Here is a 24,032-nt window from a genome sequence, read left to right as displayed (position 1 = left end):
ACCCACAAATGAAACTTTAATAAGTGTTAAATAAGAGTTTAATAAGTGATATGTACAAATAATTTACATTAACATACAATATACTCATCAGAAATATCATAAAGAGTGTTTTAAACATATCAGATCTTAACCCTCAGGTTGTGTTTTAGGTGCTGGAGATATTATTATTAATGACTACAGTCTCATAACACCGTATTCAGAACAAACTGTGTAACAATAATATTAATTCATAAAAATAAAAATACAATATTTGGTTAGTAATTTTTTTTTAAACTTAGGCCATGAAACATACTAAACATGTTTATCGCAAGACTTTTGAATACTGTGAGTGTTTGTAACAAGATTTACTTCAAACAATGCATTGAATGAAATACAGAATGAAATGAAATATAGTCTAAACTTATTGGTGTATGTACATTTCATTATAAAGCATTTACAATTTAGATTTTATTATAACATACAGAGAAAATATACTTGTTTGGTGATATTTAGATGTATTGAAAAGTTGTCTATATATCAAACACAACATATTTCATTCTGAATATCACTAATCCTCTGCTGTCAGTGATAATGTCTAAATGGCAATGAAAGGTCTGAAATAGCACAACTAGTAAAACATGTACATGCTTATTCTAGATTTTTAACATGGTAACTAATGTAATTATGAATAAATGATTTCCTCATGAGAAATGATATCCTCTGCTGGATCATGTCACTCATTAATAATCACAGTCACAGTCTTGTTGTGAGGTAAAGCTGAGTTCTTCCTCACTGTTCAGGATCTGCAGGACAGCTCGTGTGTGAAGCAATGGAAAGTGTTATCTTTTATTTGTTAGTTCATTTTTGTGATGCGCTCCAGATAAAAAAAAGTTTTCAGAAAGAGGATCCTGTTTTTCAGCAACTTTAAGTTTTTATTTTGAGCAGATAAAAATAAAAGCAGACCCTTTACACATTTTAGGATTTGTCTTGTTTAGTGTCTCTGTGAACTCCTGTAACTCACACACATCAGCGCTTGATCACTAACTTCAGTTCTGATGAATCTGTTGGATTCAATGTGTCTGTCCTGATCCATAATCTCTATCATTTAGTACCTGTCAGTACAGAATAAAACACACAGTAAGAGCTGCATTATGGGGCATTACTGCTGACACACATCTGCACTGAGATTGAGATTAAAAGACATTATTATGTGATATATGAATCATTAATACTTACTGCAGTTCCTCCAGTTTGTAAAGTGGATTGTCTTTTAAAGCAGAGAGCAGCTTCACACCTGACTGTCCTAGATCATTCAGAGACAGATCCAGTTTTCTCAGCTGTGAGGAGTTTGATCTCAGAGCTGAACTCAGAGCAGAACAACCTTCATCTGTGACTCTACAGTAACTCAACCTACAGAACAACACACTCTTCACTCTCAGTTCAGCAGAAACTAACATTGAGATCACACACACGTTTATTACAACATTCAGTCTATAGTTTTGTTCAAGCAGTATTGCCAACTAATCTGTGCTTTTGAAAAAAAACGTTTTCAGTTGCTAACATTAACACAAATGAATATTGTTAGAAACACTGAATCTCTGTGAGCCCATATAATGAAATATAAAGTCTATATTATTATTAAAGCTGTGAAGCACTAATTTGAAGTTAAAAATATTAATATTTTTCTTACAACTATGATTTTGCTTTAGAAAACACTGATTTATCAACTGGGGTCTTTTTTTTTAATTATAGCTGTATTTGTTTTGCATTTTCTTTGAAGCACGTTAATATCCATTTGCATTATATGAACTCAAAGAGATGGTTTTTTTTCCTCTTATCTAATAGAAAATAAATTATATTCTAATATATCCCTAAGTTACATAATTGTTTCACTGGAGCTTGATACTGAATATGCTCTTACCTCAGTGTCTCCAGTTTACAGTGAGGATCCTTCAGTCCATCAGAGATCAGCTTCACTCCTGTATCTCCTACTTTATTCCCAGTCAGATCCAGTTCTCTCAGCTGTGAGGAGTTTGATCTCAGAGCTGAACTCAGAGCAGAACAACCTTCATCTGTGACTCTACAGTAACTCAACCTACAGAACAACACACTCTTCACTCTCAGTTCAGCAGAAACTAACATTGAGATCACACACACGTTTATTACAACATTCAGTCTATAGTTTTGTTCAAGCAGTATTGCCAACTAATCTGTGCTTTTGAAAAAAAACGTTTTCAGTTGCTAACATTAACACAAATGAATATTGTTAGAAACACTGAATCTCTGTGAGCCCATATAATGAAATATAAAGTCTATATTATTATTAAAGCTGTGAAGCACTAATTTGAAGTTAAAAATATTAATATTTTTCTTACAACTATGATTTTGCTTTAGAAAACACTGATTTATCAACTGGGGTCTTTTTTTTTAATTATAGCTGTATTTGTTTTGCATTTTCTTTGAAGCACGTTAATATCCATTTGCATTATATGAACTCAAAGAGATGGTTTTTTTTCCTCTTATCTAATAGAAAATAAATTATATTCTAATATATCCCTAAGTTACATAATTGTTTCACTGGAGCTTGATACTGAATATGCTCTTACCTCAGTGTCTCCAGTTTACAGTGAGGATCCTTCAGTCCATCAGAGATCAGCTTCACTCCTGTATCTCCTACTTTATTCCCAGTCAGATCCAGTTCTCTCAGCTGTGAGGAGTTTGATCTCAGAGCTGAACTCAGAGCAGCACAACCTTCAACTGTGACGCCACACACACCCAACCTGCAGAACAACACACTCTTCACTCTCAGATCAACAGAAACAATCACACAAACACAGACTATGATATTAAATGATGAATCGGTGTGTTACATCTCAGGAGGTATTATTATTATTTTGTCTGTTTCTGTAAACATATCCTAAGAGTTGTGATTGTGTGGTTATGGTTGTATGTCGTGTGTCTACTGTCTCTCTCACTTCACCTGCTTTCAGACCAAATCACCTCAGCTGCATCTTAACTCTTAAAAGAGCTCTTAAGGACCAAATTGTTAGGAGTACGGACGAGGAGATTTAAGAGGCCTGTGAGTTTCTTTAGCAGTGGAGAAATGGATGAAACATGAAGAGGGAGAGGAAATGTGTTGCACTAAATGCATGACAGTGAGTGAATAAGATGCTACACATTAGATCGTGCAGAGATCATGTTTGTGACCGATCTAATTAGAGACATGATAACATCTCTGACACCGCACGGAAATAATCACTACATTAATTACATTAACATATTTGACAACTGGAAAAATGCAAATATATGCAGCAGTGATGATTTGGGTCTGTCACAAACTTCTTTAAGCAAAGAGATCACAAACAATAACAGCACTTTCTGAACCTTATTGTGTCGACATTAATGTCCTATAAAATATGTTGAGTATGACGGCATGGTAAATAAAATAAAGAATATACATACACATATTAGGGGTGGGCGATATGAGCTAAAATTCATATCACGATATTTTACACTGTCCTATCGATATCGATATTGTGATATAATTTTTTTTCACAGTAAAATATTTTAATCTTATTTAACTAGAAAAAGTGAGGGATTGGACATAGACCTGAGAAGTCTTTTTTATTATTGTGCCATTGTTTTTCTCAAAAAGTGCAAACGTGCAACATGAGGCAGGCCTGTATGAATTAAATATTGTGTGTTTGAGTTGGCCAGTGGTTCCCAAACTTTTTCTGCAGGTCCCCTCTTTTGTAGGGAAAAATATTTAAGGCCCCCAACCCCTCTTTTTTTTTTTTGGAAAGTCTCTTATGCTCACCAAGGCTACATTGCTTATTAAAAATACAGTTTCACTGTAATATTGTGAAATATTGTCAGTTTAAATGATCTGTTTGATTGTTTTAACATATAGGCTGCTGTATTCCTGTGATCAAAGCTGTATTTTCAGCATCATTACTCCAGTCTTCAGTGTCACATGATCTTCAGAAATCAGTATAATATGAGGATTTGCTGCTCAGTAATAATTTCTGATTATTATCAATGTTGTAAACGGTTGTGCTACTTGATATTTTTGAGCAAACTATTTTTTTCACGAGTCTCTTATGAATATTTGAAATGGTTCTTTGTCAGAGTTATTTAACTCAATATAACTCTGATTCTTCAATCGCTCCATCTAGTGATCTGTTACTGACACAAACACAGCTGCTACAACTGATAACAGAGCGCTCACAAGAGTCATGTTGAGGTCATTAAAATATGTCAAATTAATATTTTGAGTTCAGTTATTTACTTATCAGGCAAGTGGCCGCATGATAAGTGGGACAGTTATACAATGTAGTCTTTATCACCCTGCAGAGGTTTCTTTTTCAAAATAATCTGCTGACTGTACACAGTCTGGGAATCACTGGAGCAGGTGATTTGTGCTCTATTAGTTTGGTCTGTTACGATGCTCTGTGTTTGATTACTAATGCCTCTGTAGGACAAAAACATTCAGCCTCGACTCTTTATCATCATTTGTGGTAACATTTGCAAAGCGTACCAAATTGAACAAAACGATATAAATGCACATTTTGAATTCATGAATATATAACGGTATCCACGTTATAGCAAAATCCATATACATATATCAGGGCTATTCAATGAGTTTCATTTGTGGGCCGGATTATAGAATTGAAAATTTGAAGGGGGCCAAGGGGGTTGGGGGTCTATAAAATAATTAATTAAAATTAAATGCATATTCAGCAGTAAAATGAATTAATATTACCAACAGCAACATCTATGAAAGGTTAACATTTGTGTTGTCTGTAAATAAAAAAATAAACTAATTAATCACACATTTTCTGTAGTTCATCATCATAACTAACTGATTATTAATATATTGTCATAGTTTCACACTAAACCTTGTAGAAACAACGTAAAGATTGTATATTTTAAATATATGTTTAATGACATCTCTTCACTAAGTCTCTTTATTACTTGACACATTTTTGATAATACTGCTGATGATGTCTCTATTAAATGCATCTTCCTTTCAATTTAAGCCATTAATTATAGCCACTCAACATTACAGTATATTTTAGTTATTTTTTAACCTTTATCTAGGCTCTGAAAAATATTAATTTTAATTTAAGTGAATGTAAAACAATCTTCACATAAACTATAAATGCATAAACCATATATATTAATTTTTATTCAAGCTACAAAGGTTAATCAGTGACTAGAACAGTCGAGTGATTTCTCTTTTTCATTTCTGTGATTTAAGACTTCAGCAAGTTTCACTTTAAAAGCAGCGCTGTCTCTTTACAATCGGACGTGCATGATGCATAACAGTCACATATCTGGTTTTCTCCTAACTCTGTACGATTATTTTGGACTTTATAACTCATTTAAGGCCGTGTTTACAAAATCACTCGACAGACGTTATGACCGATAAGACTCTTTATATTCATTTAAACTAGAGTTCCCTTTCATAGGTCACTTCGATGCTGCGATGACGTCACCGTATGGAAACACCCCTCGGTGTGACGAATGTCTGAAGCCCTATACCATCCCACCAATCCTATTGGCCAAATAGCGCTTGGCACCACCCCACGTATGCGTACGCATCGTATACCTGGATGCCGCACTCTATTTTGCTCAGATTTCATTTCCTTCAGGAAAGCGAATCATCTGTGTCCTAGGAATCATCTCGCGTTCTCAGCGGTTTTCTCCGAGCAGTGTTAACTCCTCTTCGCGGACGCGATGAATTTTCGGAAATGTAAGGAACCGTGTACCAGGTTCATCACGAAGGGAGACTCCCATGAAAGGTGCGTAGTGTGCTTGGGCTTACATCACGCACAGGCAGCACTTAGCGGCCTTTCTTCTTGCCCCCACTGTGATGGCCTGCGGCATAGAGTACTGCGCTCGAGGGTAGAAGTGTTTCTAAGGTCTAACCCCCGCCGTGTCAGTTCTGCGTGTCAGATGGCTTGGGGAGACATGTGCGACATGGATTATGAGGACAGCGCTGCGCTGGAATTTTCTCCACATCACTCACTCTCCCCTACCCTAGTGCAGGAAACAAGCTTTGTCGAACCAGTCGTCTAAAACGAGGATTTACAGCCCACCCCGGAGGCATATGATGCTATCTCCTTCGGTTGTGGACGATATGACGACGACATCTTATCCACCGCGGCTTTGGGGTCTGAGAACTTCGCGGCCGACGCTAGCCCTCTCCCTCCAAGTGGACAGGAGAAGCGTGTTTCCCCCTCCTACAGCGAGCTGTTGGATGTGGTTTCTCGCGAGGTGGGTAAACCGGGACTGGATTGGGAGGTTGAGAAGGCCGAGGCCCAACCTTCATCTAAGCTGGACGACCGTTTCCTAACTAGTCGTACATCTGCGCAGCCCCGAAGGCCCCTGCCTTTTTTCCCGGACCTCCACCAGGAGGTTTCAAGGTCCTGGAAACAGTCATACTCGGCGCGCATCACTAACGCTGCGGCTGCGGATTTCGCCACCATTTCTGACATGGCCACGGCATGGAAGTCTCGTCCCCTTCTTCCTTCTAAGGCGTGTCGAGTCACGTCCAGCCTCGTCGGGAAATCCTACATGGCCGCAGGCCAGGCGGCTGCATCGCTCCACTCTATGGCGGTCCTTCAGGCCTACCAAGCGGAGCTCTTAAAGGAACTCGACGAAGGGGAGGGTATCACACCCGAGGCTGTGAAAGAGCTGCGGCAAGCAACGGATTTGGTGCTACGCGCTACCAAACATACTGCTCGAGCAGTGGGCCGTTCTATGGCTGGATTGATTACGGTTAAGCGCCACCTCTTAGTTAATCTTTGTAAAGAAACCTCATTCTCTGCTGTCTCAGACTATGACATCTTTGTCCTGTTTCAGCCACCGTAGCTTCTCTATGTGCAGTTCACAGCCTAACCACTAATGATGGTAAAATTTACACACTATTTTACTTTTATCGCATCACCCTAAGTGAATTATGGTCAGTACCACGACACGTGTGTGACACAGAGCACACTGTGCCTTGTTCAGGAGCAGAAGAAAACACATGTGTGTGACATGGTTCTGTCCATAACATGACTAGAGTAACACAGAGGAGAAGATCTGCTGAATGAAGTCATTATTTTAGTTTTATTTGCGCACAAAAAAATATTGTTGTAGCTTTGTAAATTATGGTTGAACCCGTGACGTCACATGGACTACTTCAATGATGTCCTCACCACATCTATTCATAGCCTTCAGTCATGTGACCGGCTCGAAGACCTGGAGGACAAAACATCCACAAAACTGCAGCACAAACCTGTCAAATTCTCATCTGTTTCACAGACGCAAATATTTAGATCACCTCTAAAAAGAATAAAACAAAAGTATGTGAACAAAATGCAAGTTTTGGCCATTTGCACCAGCGGCAATATTTCAATCATTAAACAGTGCGACAAAACATTATAAAAACACTTAAAGTGTCTGTAATATATTTAAAACAGTAATATTCTCTATATTAATGATGCATAGTTTATATACGGAAGCAGATGAGGCCAGAATATGAACACAATCCTCTTAATGGTTCAGTGTTTTCCTTCTTAAGGTTTTCTATGGGAAACCATTTAATGTGAAATTTAATGTTGCACATTGCGTTTATATTCTAGCTTCATCTGCTTGTCTGTACAAAATATACATAAGGTGTTTACTGGATTTCACATTTTAATATCTGTGTTTTACTACATTACTAAATGCAAACTGTGTATAAATAACTGGTGGTCAGTGGAGCAGAGCTTTGTTTTGTCCTCCAGGTGTATGTTTCTATAAAAGTGTGACGTCAGGAGAAAACTATCAGAGGATCAGAAAGCTCTCGGATTTCATGAAGAATATATTTATTTGTGTTCTGAAGACGAAGGAAGGTCTTACATTATTTTATACACACACTGGTGGTCGAACTTTTGAAATAATACATTTTTAATTATTTTTTTGAGAGAAGGCTGAATTTATTTGATAAAAATATAGTAAGAACAATAATATTATGAAATACATGTGGATGATAAATGGTGTACGAGGAGATTCCCCCTGACCATGTAAAGTGCTTTGAGTGCTTAGAAAAAGTGCTATATAAATGTAAGGAATTATTATTATTAAATATTACACGTAAAATTCTGGATTTCTAATAAAGATATTTTAAATGTAAGTTATTCCGGTGACCAAATCTGAATTTTTATCAGTCATTACTCCAGTCTTCAGTGTCACATGATCTTCAGAAATCATTGTAATAAACTGATTAACTTAAAACGGTCCACACTCTGCACTACTTTCTCTTCTAGATCAGAGCACTGTGTCATAAAACATTTAACTTTAGCAAAATTAAACTGTCCATCTGTGTTAAAGAGATGTGTGAAAAATCTTCAAAATGTTTTAGATATTTGAGCTACCTGTATCTGTATCTGTGCTTATATTTGCTGTATACACCAGGAAAGACAGATTATAATGTAAAGAATTATGCCAGTCATTCATTAATATTAATAATAAGAACATCAAATAGAATAAAAAACTGTATTTTTATTCCTGTACTGTCTAACACTGTAATGTCAGTAATTGGTGTTGATTGCTCTGTGGATAATGAGCAGATGTGTTTATGGAGAGATGTGTTGTGAACCGGGTGTGGAGGGTCGATCTGTGCCTGATCTGTTCAGGGACACATTTAGCCCCAGTCCTCCCCTGGTTACAGGTAATCAAGAGAACTACATAGTCTGTGACGTCACACGATATCAACCTGCAGAACAACACACTCTTCACTCTCAGTTCAGCAGAAACAATCTCACAAACACAGACTGATTATAATAATGATTATATGATTGTAATGATTATAATAAATGATAAATCTGTGTGTTACATCTCAGGAAGCATTATTATTATGTTGTCTTATGTCTAAGGGGATGTTAACACAACACCATTTTCAACTAAAAACAGAAAACTTTTTTCTGTGTTTTTTGGTTGTTTATTTTTATGACAATGTATTTAAATTTTCTTTTTAAATACAGCAATGAATTAATGATCAACTACATTTATTTTAACAATGACACTTTATTGTCTTATTAACTAGTAAAACTACTCATTCTGAGAAAGTCTGAAGCAGTGTATTAGGTGGTTAGTTAATATGCACCTAACTGATCAACAATTAAAGGTACAAGCTAGTGATGTGTTTTATAAATGAAAAATTATTACAGAACAATTGCAGCGAGCAGCTGCTAAACACATTTCACCTTAATTAGATCTCTGTGAGCTCATATGATGAAATATAAAGTGCATATCATTTTTAAAGTTGTGAAGCTCTTTCTGAAGCTGATGTGAAGCAGAAGCACAGTCACTTCTACCTTGAGCTTCATTATATCTTAAAAAAAAAAAGTTTAAATATTACTTCAATATTACACACAACAGGGGCGTCGCTAGACCCCTTTTACTGGGGCACGTGTCCCAGTATAAATCTGCTGTGCCCCAGTGTAAATCTCAAGTTTAAGTTTTAACAAATTACTTTGTCTGTGTATTCATTTACTTTGATAATCATGGCAAAAAAACAAAAACAAAAAAAACTGGTCTATAATCAAAGTAGTAATTCACACTTGTAAAAGATACACATTCACACACTTTTAACTAAAAACACAAACTTGTGCCGTCCTTTTGCACAGAAATCCATGTCTGCGTCTGTGTTTAATTGCCACAACTGCAGCACAACACGCGGATGAGGCAGACTATGAAAACATGAGCAAACTAAAGTAAGTCTCTAAATAATATTGATCCTCTTATTCTGACTCGATCATTATTGGCTCCTGTAGATGGACATCAGATTGATCTGATCAGATGATGAGTTTGAGGGAGGTAAGACTTGATAAACTGTACATCCTCAGACATCAGAGGAAAAAGTCTCAGGAAAACCTGTCAAGTCTGTAATATTGCAGTGTTGCTGAGAAAAACAATTATGGGTTCTGTACTTTCAGATATTAATATTTAATTCACTAGCTTGTTTAGGACATTACATAACATGTAGGCAGTAACTATGGCTGAGATAACTATTTGCTATTATAGGCAGAACAGTTTAATATGCTCTTTATTTTTAATGCAGCCATGAAATTACTGTTTTCTTGAAATACTATAATTGTCTAATCTTAAAAAGATGTGATTACACAATGATAAAAATGAATAATGTAGAAGAATGCAGATGTGCAAGAAAAAACTTCTCTCTGCTTTTATTATTTCCACACAGGGCCGTACCCACCAATGAGGTTATTTTTTCACTAACAGAAGTTGTAAAATAATTACCTAATATTAATTATGCTTTGGTGCTGCAAGGATAAAAAGTCAAGATAACAGATCTTCTCATCTGAGATGCCTCAGCAGTAGACGTGTGCCATATATATACACAGATATATACACACACAGTCTATATTTAAAATACATTAAGAATTGTCACAAATTCAAGACACTGGGAAGAAAATGTACAGGCCTATATTTATACCACTTCATAAAGTTAATCTATTTCACATGAAGAGTGCCATTTTTCTCCAAAAAAGTACCATGATTACAGATGTGACATAGATTTTTTATAACAATAAACAAGAAGTTGCTCAATAAACACTAAGTTAATTAAGATACTTTTTTCTTAAGTTTTAGACACCATATTACCTGTTTTCACTATATTTCACCAACAAAATTATTCCAAACACAGCCCCAGCACAGTTTTGCATCTCTGAGCAGAACATGATGGTGTTTCGTTCCTGAATGAATCAACCGTTTCAATGATTCAGTTCAATCATAAAGAATCACTTATTAACAGTGATTCGCTGTCACCTATTGGCAGATTTAATTTCACATTTCAACCTTTTTTCATGTTTTAAATCATTTTAAAGATCAACATTATATGTTTTATATATCTAATAATTATTTCTGCATTTGTAAGTGCAGGTTAACTGCATTCATGTCCTGCATTAAACAGTGTGTAAATGCATCAAAGTGTCACTTCAGATGCAGCTTCTGTGTTGATTTCATTTGCTTGGTAACAGCCCAAATGTTTTATTCTAATTTACTGATTAAATTAAAGAATTTGACTCAAAAGATATTGGTCACTTTTAGAAAAAATGACCTAATAAAATGTAAAAAAAAAAAGCCCATTAAAAAAATAAATAAAAAATAAATAAAGGGTTAAAGTTTTTGGAAAAGATTACCTTTTATCGGTGTGAATAAAACATAAAAACCTGCACATGGGTCGGTTTTCATAGTGTATGCCTTAAACAATGTTAATGTTCATGTTATGTATGTTAAAGATATAAATAATTTTCCTTACTATTGTTTGAATGTAGGAATATTGGTTTAAGCAACACAAGTTTGTGCAGTGCATTGTGTTGAACACTTCTTACACAAAGCAGGCTTTCAAGAAAAAAAAATCTATCAACTGGGGTATTTGTGGATTATAGTTGTGTTGGTTTCTAGATGGTTTTTGAAGCCTAAACTCTGATCTTACCATCCAACTTGATGGAATAGTTTTAGTTATTAAATAAGTGAACTTTCAAATTTTGGGTAAAGTGTCCCTTTAATGTAAATTATATGATGAAAGAACCTATATACTATACATATATATAATTGTTTTAGTTGAGATTAATGTATGTTCTTACCTCAGTTTCTCTATGTTTCTTACCTTCAGTTTCAGGATCCTTCAGTGCATCAGAGATCAGCTTCACTCCTGTATCTCCTACTTTATTCCATGTCAGATCCAGTTCTCTCAGCTGTGAGGAGTTTGATCTCAGAGCTGAACTCAGGGCAGCACAACCTTCATCTGTGACTCTACAGTTATTCAACCTGCAGAACAACACACTCTTCACTCTCAGTTTATATAAAGTTTAACAGCACAACACATTCACAAATACATTACTTTACAGACTAACAAACAGTGTCTGAACATTGTATAATCTGTTAACCATTTAGGCGCCAGGGTTTTTTGAAAAAAAAAGGCTGCATTTTGACATCAAGATTTCAAATGCTTTTATCTTGAAAGGGCTTAAAGATAGAGATCTACTGTGAATTAAAACAATATTGGGCATGACCGAAAGTTTATGTGGGGTTCAAATATACTCATCTAATTTGCATATTATGATGTCATCAGAGGTCGGCCATCTCAAATTTCATAATATTCAGGAAATAGTATTGAATTGATATTTGAACTTATTTGCATGGTTTTGTGTGTGTGTGTGTGTGTCTTTTTACAATTACAAATTACAATTACAAATTACAAATGATCAGAGAAGAGGAAGCCAACAATAAAACTGAAGAAAGTTCAAAATTATTACTATATTATATAGTAGTAAAACGCATGTGAAGAGTAGCCTACCTTTTGATCAGTTCAGTGGTAATATTAAGGAAATAATAGATATTGAATGGATGCTTGAACTTTTTCGAAACTTTTTTTTTTTTTTTGCTTTTTGTCTTTTTATTCTCATTCCAAATAATCAGGAAATAATGTAATTAATAGATAGTTTTTAAAATGGAAACTGAACAAAAGCTATTAAAAACTAATGAATTTTTCTCCACTCCTTTTTAATAGTTAAATTTAAGTCTAATTAATTAAAATCATGAAACTTATACATTTTCACATTAATTTAATAAAAATTTAACAAAAATTACATGTTTATGGCTCTATGAAATGTTTTATTTTTTATCACCATATTTTTTATTGTTACCAAATTCTGTGTTTTAGCATGTATAATCATTTGAATGCATAAAACAACTTAATTTATTTATTTTTCTCTTAAAGAAGCCTTATGATTTTTCACCTCAGAAATTATGTATTTAATTTTTTTTTGTTATCAAATCAAGGCATGGTACATTATTTTGATTTATCTTTTAATTACTGAAAATTAAGCAAACTTTTTTTTGTATTGTGGAAATTATAGGGCCCTATAATTATCCCAGCACAATGGATACTCTCACACTTGAACTGCTTCTGTTATTGAACACTTAATGATCATCTAATCAGAATAAAAGAGCAGCATTAAGTCTAGGAGAACTCACTGGTATCACACACACTCTGGATGTGTCGCGTTCAACTAGAGCAGTAGTCTAAAGACTTTAATCACCTAAAGGGAACCAAATTTACTTCAAGAATGAACAATGAGGCAAAGAGTTTAAAGTTCATTGTTTTAAAAAACGGAGTAAACGGAGAGAGCGATCTATATTATAGCTCTAGAAATAAAGCATACAGACTTCATTAGAGCCACAGAAAGACAAACGTTTCAATGAAAAAGCTCAATATAAAAATCATTATGTACATTAATAATGATTCGGGGCGAATATAATGTAATTTAATGTTAAACTATGTGAATGGCGCTTTGTGACAAGGCAGAATTTTCTGTCAGCTGCATTTAATCTGTGTCTGAAGTTTCTTGCTCTGTTCAGCAAGCAGCATCACGTGTCTAAACAAACAGCACGTGCTGTCAGTGATTTCAGCCACTAGAGGCCGCTTTCACACTGTATAATGAAAACAGACCCTTCTCAGCCACTCCAGCAATGGACGCAACCCAGAAAACTATCGGCATGGATTTTTGCCGATAACCGATGCTCAGCCAAATAGAAATAAAGCAAGATTAAGTATAAGTGCCAGGATCCAACACCAGAAAAATGAGACCGAAAGGACAGGATCCTGACCCTATGCTCCAAATACAACACCCACAAAACACTCACAGAATCAAAACCAACACAAAACTAAAAGAAAGCATAAACGTGTGACAGAATACCAAAAAAATATATATATATATATAGATATATATATATATATATATATATACCAGCGCCAGTTACGTGGAGTGGAGTTACGTGGATGAAGACTGGTGGAGTTCCGTGGATGATCCACTGACCGGTCACGCTTCATGGACACACAGCTGGGTTCAGATGACTTTGGTCTGTGCTTGTGGACTGAACTGAAACAAAACATGAGAGAAAGTTAGAATCAGCTAATTTGATGATGACATTAAAGATTTTAATTAACTTAATATTTATGCTAAATGAAGGATACACCAGAAATCAGGAAACCAGGGAAATTTGTGACTGAACATTTCAGAATTTGTTTTTCTTAGGAAAATGGAAATATGAATATGAATACTGCTACGCTGATGACACCCAACTCTACTTCTCATTCCAGCCAGATGACCCGACGGTAGCTGCTCGCATTTCAGCCTGTCTGAGTGACATCTCTAGCTGGATGAATGGCCATCACCTTCAGCTTAACCTTACGAAGACAGAACTCCTGGTGATTCAAGCTAACCCATTGCTTCATCACAACTTCTCTATACAGCTGGGTTTGCCAACCATTACTCCTTCGAGGACAGCCAGAAACCTAGGAGTTGTGATGGATCATCAGTTAAGCTTCACAGACCACATTGCTACAACTACCCGGTCCTGCAGGTTTGCCTTATACAACATTAGGAAGATTAGACCCTTCCTGTCAGAGCAAGCAACCCCACTTCTTGTTCTCTCCAGACTAGACTATTGTAATGCTCTCCTGGCTCTTCCTGCATGTACTGTCAAGCCTCTGCAATTGATCCAGAATGCAGCAGCGAGGGTTGTCTTCAATGAGCCAAAAAAAGCTCACGTTACTCCTCTCCTCATCAGGTTACACTGGCTACCAGTAGCTGCTCGCATCAAATTCAAGGTACTGATGCTTGCCTAGAGACGACCACTGGCACGGCACCAACCTACCTAAACTCACTGGTTAAATCTTATGTGCCCTCCAGAAGTTTGCGCTCTGTAAGTGAACGACGCCTTGTGGTGCCATCCCAAAGAAGTTCAAAATCACTCTCACGGACCTTTTCATGGACTGTGCCCAGCTGGTGGAATGACCTCCCAATCTCAATTCGTACAGCTGAGTCTTTACTCATTTTCAAGAAACAGCTAAAGACTCATCTTTTTCGCCTGCACATAACCAACTAACACTAGCACTTTACCTTTTCTTGTCTTTAATTAAAAAAAAAAAAAACCTACCTATGCATTCTATACTAGACTAACTGAGACTTGTCATGGCACTTGTATACTGTTGTTGTTCTCTTGTTGATCTGACTGCTTCTATTGTTCTCATTTGTAAGTCGCTTTGGATAAAAGCATCTGCTAAATGATTAAATGTAAATGTAAATGAATAAGAGTAGATGCAGTACTGTATAACGTATTCCCTTCACAAGTTAACACTAATGGTTACATCTGCATGTGCTTCTGATTTTATATTCCTGGAGTCTTCAGGCATTTGACTACAGACTCAATGAATGTATATTACAGTTTTTACCTAAACCCAAAATCAGTGTGTCCACTGAAGTTACATGGATGATCCATTGACCAGTCACTCTTCATGGACACTCAGCTGGGTTCAGATTAGAGCTAATCGATTAGTTGCTAAACACATGGGTGAGGCTAGCCCCTTTTTAGGGGTGCTGAAGCACCCCTAAAAAGGAGCTCAGCACCCCTAAAACTTGGAGTAAGAAATGTTGTTATTCTAAAATTTTTGTTCGTCTTTTACATGGTTAAATAATGTCCAAAACATACTCCGTAGTTTGTGGTTTAAAATGTATGTGTTAAGGAGGAAAATGAAAACATCTCCGCATAGCAAATGGTGTCATCCTCTTCTCTTCTTCTACTTCTCCTCTGTACCTGCACCGCTCAGCACGACCGTCATCCAGCGCGAAACACACACAGAGTGAGAACCCGTGATGTAGTGTTGTGATCGGTTGTGATGCAACTAAGTTGCGAATTCACCGATTCCGAAACCATATCGGTGAGTACTGGAGTCAGTATCCTGAATAACCATGGTGGTACATCTATAATAAGTGTTTATTTTCTGACTATTTTAGTCCGGCCGGCCGAGTAGCACAGGACCTGGGTGACTCGTCCATAGTCATAAACGGAGAGAAGTAACGTTAACGCCGGTTAATGTTTTTCCGCTAGACGCATGCAGTTCTGTTTATTAACTGCTAGAGTGTGAAACAAAAACAGAAACGCGACAAATAACCTGCGTACCTGTGTAGTGCGTACGTGTGTCTCTGTTGTTAAAGTTTATCGTTAATTTAATACTCATTTTAACAATCGGGAGTCATGTAAACATGACGTCACGTGCGTCTTTTCTGGTCAGTCGTCATGGAAACATGAAGCCCTGGCGTTTGGAGTGAAAACATATTTAAAACATAGGCTACATAAAACGACGTATCACTGAAAACACTCACTGTGGCTTTTTAAATGAATTGTTATTAATTCCTAGATTTATATCTTTTATTTTCCAGTTGTGGCTGACTATCAAACTAGACAATAAAAGAAAGTTTCATGTTTTTCTTTTGCTGTATTTATTTATTCATTCATCACACACAGGATTTAACCTGAACCAGGCTTAACTCCTGAACTCCTAGCATTACTCTCTCTCTCTCTCTCTCTCTGTATGTGTGTGTGTGTGTGTGTGTGTGTGTGTCTGTGGCCTGGCAGTGAGCAATGGACATACGACAGTTCTTTAAAAGAAAAAAAGACAGATTCAGGTGAGAGACTAGGGACAGTCCATAATGACCTCTGTCTTGTTTTTTTCTGTTTTGTTTTTTGTTTTCTGCTGAAAAGTGTTAAGCTAAAATAACAGATAATGCAAACCAGCTGTTGTTGTATCAAATTACTTATCTAGGCAATGGTCCCCTGCTTTTATTTTTTATTTATTTCAAACTCACAAGCTTCTCTTGTGAAAGGAATTTGTAATTTCAAAAAGTTTCTAAGCTCAATAATAATAATAATAAAGACATTTAAAATGGCACGCCTCTGTGTGCCTTTTGGTCATATCCTTAGAATCTGTAAATGGTCTCATGGTCTCATTTTTGTGACATGACAAACTGACCTCAACTCTCCTGCCTACAATATATTTGTGTATGATTGTCAGTGCCAAGGGAAAGAGAGGGAGATGGCGAAGGGGAAAGGGAGAGCATGCAGAAAGAACCAGGTGAGGAAACAACAACAATAAACTGACATATAGTGAATAGTGGCAAGCAAAACAGTAACTACTCGTACTCCTATACAAACTTATTGGCATTAAGTAGCCTATATTACTTTTTGTTTTTGATAGAGACCACCAAGCCAAAGCAGCAGAGACAGAAGAGAGCTGTTCAGACTTAGGGGATAAGGACACTGGTCCTAAACAGTTAAAGCTGTCTCAATACCCTCATACTCAGTTTGGCACACAAAAAAGAGCCTTTCAAGAACAGTGGTTCAAAAGTTTCAGATGGCTGGAATACTCAGCTAGACAAAATGCTGCTTTCTGCTTTGCTTGTAGGGTATTTGGCAAAAATGTCAGAAAGGATGCACTTGTTAATGATGGAGTCAATAACTGGCAAAAGGCGCTTATCAAGTTTCAAAAACATGAAACAACACAGTCACATAAGGACAGTGTGGTGTGTTGGAACAGCTACAAAGCAAGCCTGTCAAAAGGGAATGTTGTAGAGCAGATAGAGGCAGCAAGTACCACTGAAATTAGTGAAAGAAGGCAGTACCTAGAGCGTATTATGGCAGTAACCTGCTTCTTGGGGAAGCAAGGCATAGCATTCAGAGGTCATGATGAAATGGATGACAGTCACAACAAAGGCAATTTCCTAGAGTGCATGTCACTTTTGACCAAATTTGATCCCTTCTTGCAAAGATACACAGCCCCTTCAAACACCACGTAACTCTCATCTGATAGCCAAAATGAGATGATAGAGTGCTGTTCACAAGAACTAACAGAAAATATCATCAGTGAGATAAAGGGAATAAATATGTATGCCATATGGCTGATGAGGCCAGGGATGGAAAGACAGAACAGTTGGCACTCTGTGTTAGATACGTGTCTGTTGATGATGCCGTCAAAGAAAGGTTCCTAGCCCTTACAGAGGTGTCACAGTTTGATGCTACTTCGATAACAGCTGCAATTGAAAATCAGTTGGTAAAGAAGGGAATTGATCAGTTGAAATGTGTGGCATAGACCTACGATGGGGCAGCTGTCATGAGTGGGGATGGTGGGGGTGTACAAGCCCATTTTAAAAAAATGCACCCTGAGGCAATTTATGTACATTGCTATGCACATGAGTTAAATCTTGTTTTATGTCACACATGCAAAGCTGTCTCTGAAGCCACAGAGTTCTTCAACATGCTGGAAAGTCTCCATTCTTTCTTTAGTGTCTCCCTTGTAAACCAGCCAAGAGAACTTGTGCAGTTGTCAACTACACGCTGGACATGCCAGCTTCATTCAGTGACTGCAGTGATTGATAATTTCCCTGCTATCATTGAGTGCCTCGCCACAATCAAGACACCTACAGCTGTTGGATTGAGGGCAAAACTCAGTAAATTCACCTCAGTGTATTTGCTGATGGTTTTCCACACTCTCCTGTCTGTAACAGCAGGTTTACACAGATACCTACAGAAGGAGACCATTGACATTGCCCAAGCAGTGACATACAAAAATGCAGTGACTGACACCATGAAGCAGAAACGCAGTGATACCACTTCTGCAGATCTGTACTCCAGAACAATAGCTATGTGTGAGGCAAACCAGATAGCAGTAGAATCATCCTCAGGACAGAGGTGTAAGACAAAGAGAATGGATGAATATGTTGTTGAGTCAGCTTGTGGGGCAGGCAGTGAAAGCTGTGGCTCTTCAGAGTCTGAAGATCTAAAGAGGAAACTTTTGTTTCCTTGTATGGACAGAATGATCTGTGAACTTGAGAGGCGTTTTTCTGGTGTGAATGAGGATGTGCTCAATGGAATTCAGGCATGCAGTCCAACCTCACGCCATTTCTTGTCTGAGCCTCATCTGACCGCACTGGCTCTGCATTACCATATTGAACTTAAGTCAGAGGAAGTGATAGTTGCAAAAAACTTTCTGAAGCGCAAGAGTGCGGCTGGTACAGTTCAGGACATGTTAGCAGTGTACAAACTCCTAGATTCGGAAATGTTCCCTTCACTGAAAGCTGTTATGCAGGTTGCCTTGACAATACCAGTTAGCAGCTGTCAATGTGAGCGGTCTTTTAGTGCCTTGCGTCAGCTCCATACATGGCTCAGGAGGACCACAGGCCAAAGCAGACTCCAGCACCTAGCTGTGATGTCTATTGAGAAGGAGTTGCTTGAAAAAATTGAACACCAAAGGGTCATTGACAGGTTTGCCACCCTCAAAGTGCGGCGACATAGATTAACTCTCCCAAAGTAGAGCCAAATGGGGATTCAGGGGAAGTTCTTCAAAGATTTCCCTCTCTTTCTTTTTTATATCTTTACTTTTTAAGTATTTTCAAGACCTCTGTAAATAATCTGGATATTTTGGACTTTTTGGTTTTACCTTCTTTTTTTTCTTTTCTTTTTTGCTCTTGATATGAAGCTTGTTTTATTATTATTTATTGATAACATATTGGTTTATGAAAGTTCAGACAGGCGTGCATCCAGATATGTTAGAGATGGCCATTTGTAAATAATTTACAGAAGATGAATTACATTTTGTTGTCTAAGTACCTGTTACTTTGTTCAATGACAATAAAATTGAATCTAATGTAACCAATCTGATGACTGTTGATACAAAAGGAAGCACATGGAGTTAACGGTCGGGAAAACCAGCTGAGTGAAGAAGGTTTTGTGTTTGTTACAGGGGGCTGTCTGTGTGAACTCTCACAATTAAGCTGTTGTTCTGAAAAGGTCTCAAAAAAAAGGAAAAAAAAACTTGGAGTTTGGATTTTGGAGTTAGTTGAATCAATGTTAAAATGATAAAGTTATTTTTCAATAGACATATTGTTTGTTTTTGTGTGAAAAGAGGGTGGGTGGTGGCAGTGGGGCTCATTGGGTGCTCAGCACCCCTAAAGCTCTGACCCTAGAATCGCCCCTGGCTAAACAACTTTTATTTGCCGTAAGCGGCTCATTTTGTGCATAGTTTAAATCTGCGATGACCAAAGTGTGGCAATAATGAGCCACCGCAGGTTTTATTCAGCCAGTACAGCAGGAGAAGTAACGAATAGCCAATAGCTGGCCTCGTTTTATGTCACGTGCTTCCCGAACTGCGTCTGCTGCATTCAGCGAGATGGTGAAGACAGACGGCAGTGGAGTAAGCTTGAGAAAGAAAAAGAAAGAAAAAGGAAAAAGTGTGAGATAAAACTAATCGAACGAAGTCATCCAAACTTTACTTTACTGGGAGAACTTTACTTTGAGCCTTCAAAAAAGAAGAGTAACCTGTAAACTGCACTACTGAACTAACTGTTTAAGACTTTTATTTGTGCAGATTCTCCAGTGCAGTGTTGTTTGCAAATGTTTAGTCGCAAAAGCTGATAACATAGCTTTTTAACAGTTAACATTTAAAGATATACAAAAATGTTCTGTGATCAGTTTGTCGTTTACAAGTAATTCAGTAAATGTGCATTTCTTTTATAAATAACTCCAAAGTAATTTAACGATACAGCGTTATTCAAACGGACCTTTTCACTGACGTAATGACGCAATTACGTGCACTTGCTAACCTGTTCCATTTACGTGTTCTCCGAATGCTTAAGAGGAGTCTCGCCTAGCCTCTGAAGGAAGTGACTTGGAAGGACCATAGACATATAAATGCCTAGACGCCTCATTGGCCGCTCTGAGCCGTTGCTGCGATACGTCAACGCGTCCGCCATGTTAGTGAGGGCAAGACTGCCTCAAAAATACATGGAAGTAAACGGGGAGCTGCGTTTTTTTCTAAATAAAAACACGATAACGTTCACATTTATCAACCGATTTCATGTTTGTGATCTACGTGCAGTTAAAAAAAAAACTTTGCCTCCAGTTATTTAGTTAGGTTTGGAAAATTATTAATTTTCGTGAGGAATTGTGAAAGCTCACATTTGTTTCACTTGTTGATTTCGTTGATTATTTTCGGTTTACAATTCTAATGTTAATTTAGTATAACTGTGACATATGCATGTAATGTAATTTGAATGTACATTCAATTAAATGTCGTTGTTTTATTGCTTTCTCTGTTTTCAATCCCAACATTTTTTTTCTTTGTCTCAGGTCAAAACACAGCTCATTCCCTTTGAAATACTGTGAAAAATCGAAATAATACATCTTTAAACACGAATAATTTGCTATTACTGAGAAAACTGAATAAAACATGTACACACAAATCAAAAAGTGTCACACTTGTAGTCTGCTTTTCATTTGATAGCACTCTATAGCCTACAGATGAACTCCACAACGAATAATAACACATGTAACTGATGAAGCTATGGATCCAGTGAAAATGAAAATATGCACTGATACAGTGCACAGTAAAAATATAGTAAAAGTGATATGTTATATTAAAAAGTATATGTAGTACAACTTGAAGTACAGTGAATAATATGAAAAGCGAGTACAATAACATACGTGATATAATAGATTTATAATAGCACAAATTATATGTATAATATGAATAATACCATAATAAATAACAGAACAACAATAGATTAATAATAGCAAGAAGAATATGTAATATCAAGGGTGGAATAATACAGAATTAACAAAATGAAGAATAGTTAATTATAGAGTAAAATAAATAATTGTGAAATGTAATTTTAAAATACTATTTGTGTAATAATTATTAAACAAATTAAGACACAACTAATGACAGAACACAAAAAATTGTGGACATGAATTACAAATTGTGTTTAATTAATGAGCTCCTTAAGTATAATATATACATGTACACACACATATATATATATATGTATATATAATAAAAAATCCTCTGAGAAATCCTCAAGAAACACATTTTATTTCAGTTTTCAGTTCTGTCTTTTTCTGGGAATAGAGTGGTGTAGTTGTGAAGACAAAACCTGACAAATAAAGATTAATTCTTCACCGCTTCCCTCAAGATTTTCTATTTCATTCAATTAATGAGTCAAATAATGTAAAAGACTTGACGATGCTTGACATTTTGTTCTATAATGCACATTACACACTCATGCAGAAAACACACACGTTTTGAAACAGTGGTTTATTTTTCCATGTATTTTAACACATATGAATGTTTGGGTGTGAGTGTGTGAGGTTTACCTTGCACAACAAAATCTTAAAGTATAGTTATGTTTATCACAGACCAGAATATGAGATGCTCCCCCCAAAAAACTTTAGATTAATCAAAATTAATAATCATTATAACAACATCACAATGATTTCATCATGATATTGCAGCTGGATTCACTATGAGTTCCTGTGTTTTTCATTTCTAGGCTATTTTCATCATGTAGTTTTTATGTAAAGACACACGCAGTACATGATCAGCATTAAACAGCCTGTGCAAAGCTTTTTAAATGCAGTCTATTGTATTGTGATCGACTGAGGAAACTGGTTGTATTTAATTATTAATAACTAATATTTCCTTACATTTATATAGCGCTTTTCTGGGCACTCAAATATACTCACTGGGCACATTTAATAAGGTAATTATATCATTTATATTAAATTATATTGTTGTAAAAATGATCTTTACAGAGAGAAACGGAGAGGGGAGGTGGTTGGAATATGAGCAGGAATTCATTCAGGGCTGCTCTGGGTTTAGTACAAACACAACATTAGTCTGTGGAGGTATAGTCCTGTCTCTTGGAAATGCAGAGAACAGCTTTCATCAGCTTTCCTTGTCCTGTTTGCAACTGGCTAAAAGGGAAGAGAAAATAATAATAAAATACATAGAATCAGTTCACAGTTTTATGAAAAGCAATGAAATCCTTAAAATTAAGTGATGATAAACTTAATCAGTAACACTTTAGAATAATGGTCCATTAGTTAATGTTAGTTAACTACTTTAGTTAACATGATCTAAGCAAGAACAATCCTTCTACAGCATTTATTAATCTTAGTTGATGTTAATTTCCACATTTACTAATGCATTATTTAAATCAAAAGTTGTGCTTGTTAACATTAGTTAATGCACTGTGAATTAACATGAACTAACAATAAATAAATGTATTTTCATTAACTAACATTAACAAAGATTAATAAATACAGTAATAAATGTATTGTTCATTGTTTGTTCATGTTAATTAATGGATTAACTAACATTAAAGGACCATGATTCTAAAGTGTTACCACTTAATCTTTGTAAATAAGTAACTTTAACGGTAGTGATGCTTTAGCTCCATCATTAATCTAGACAGTCAAATTGCTCACTGTACATATTGTGCTCATAAAACCATTTAGTTTATGTTATAAACGTAAATAAGAATTCATTTAAACTTTGAATTTTTATAAAGTCTGAGCTTTTACTGCTAACTACGTTAGCGATATCGCTATTAATAGTCTGACACTAGTGGTTAATTAAGCTGTCAACATAATGTTAAAAATGACCAAAAAACATCGAGAAATAGCGGTTGAGTCTTACCTATGAAAGATAACACCCCGAGATCTGTTTTTATTATCGTGTGACGGTTTGTAGATGCCCAAGCTGCAGGTGAGTCAGGTATGTTTTCTTCTGTCCTGATGTGAGAGTTATGAGAGTTGCCCGCTCCAATATGGCGGCGACGATGACGTGCGGTCGAGCGGCCAATGAGGCGTCTAGGTATTTATATGTCTATGGGAAGGACACGTCCGTCTTCTTCTTCGGTGTTTTAATGACGGTTGGCAAACCAGCTTATAGGTGCCATCTACTGGACTGGAGCATGATATATATTGGTGATAACGTTAACATATCATTAAAAAACAATAATATAAAAAGACCTTTGGGAAATCTTTTATCGAAAAGAGTATTTAAGAAGGATACAATCATTTTCTATACTTCATTATGTGATATTACAAATTCTATGTATTAAACCTATTGCTTTCAAATAATTAATAATTGCATTATAGATTTTACTGTGCTGCACCACTATTGTCTTAATTGTTATTCTTTCAAGATTCAGCACACTCTTAATTGTTATCATTTCACTTTTCAGCACACTTAATTCATCTATTAATCACATTATTTGTCTTTCCCATGCTTCACAATATAATATGATATGTTCCACAGTCTCTGGTGTACCACATTCTCTGCATTTGGGGGCAGCTATGGCCTAATGGTTAGAGAGCTG

This window comes from Carassius carassius, chromosome 7 (assembly GCF_963082965.1).
Source record: "Carassius carassius chromosome 7, fCarCar2.1, whole genome shotgun sequence".
Lineage (NCBI taxonomy): Eukaryota > Metazoa > Chordata > Actinopteri > Cypriniformes > Cyprinidae > Carassius > Carassius carassius.
This window is presented reverse-complemented; position numbering follows the sequence as displayed.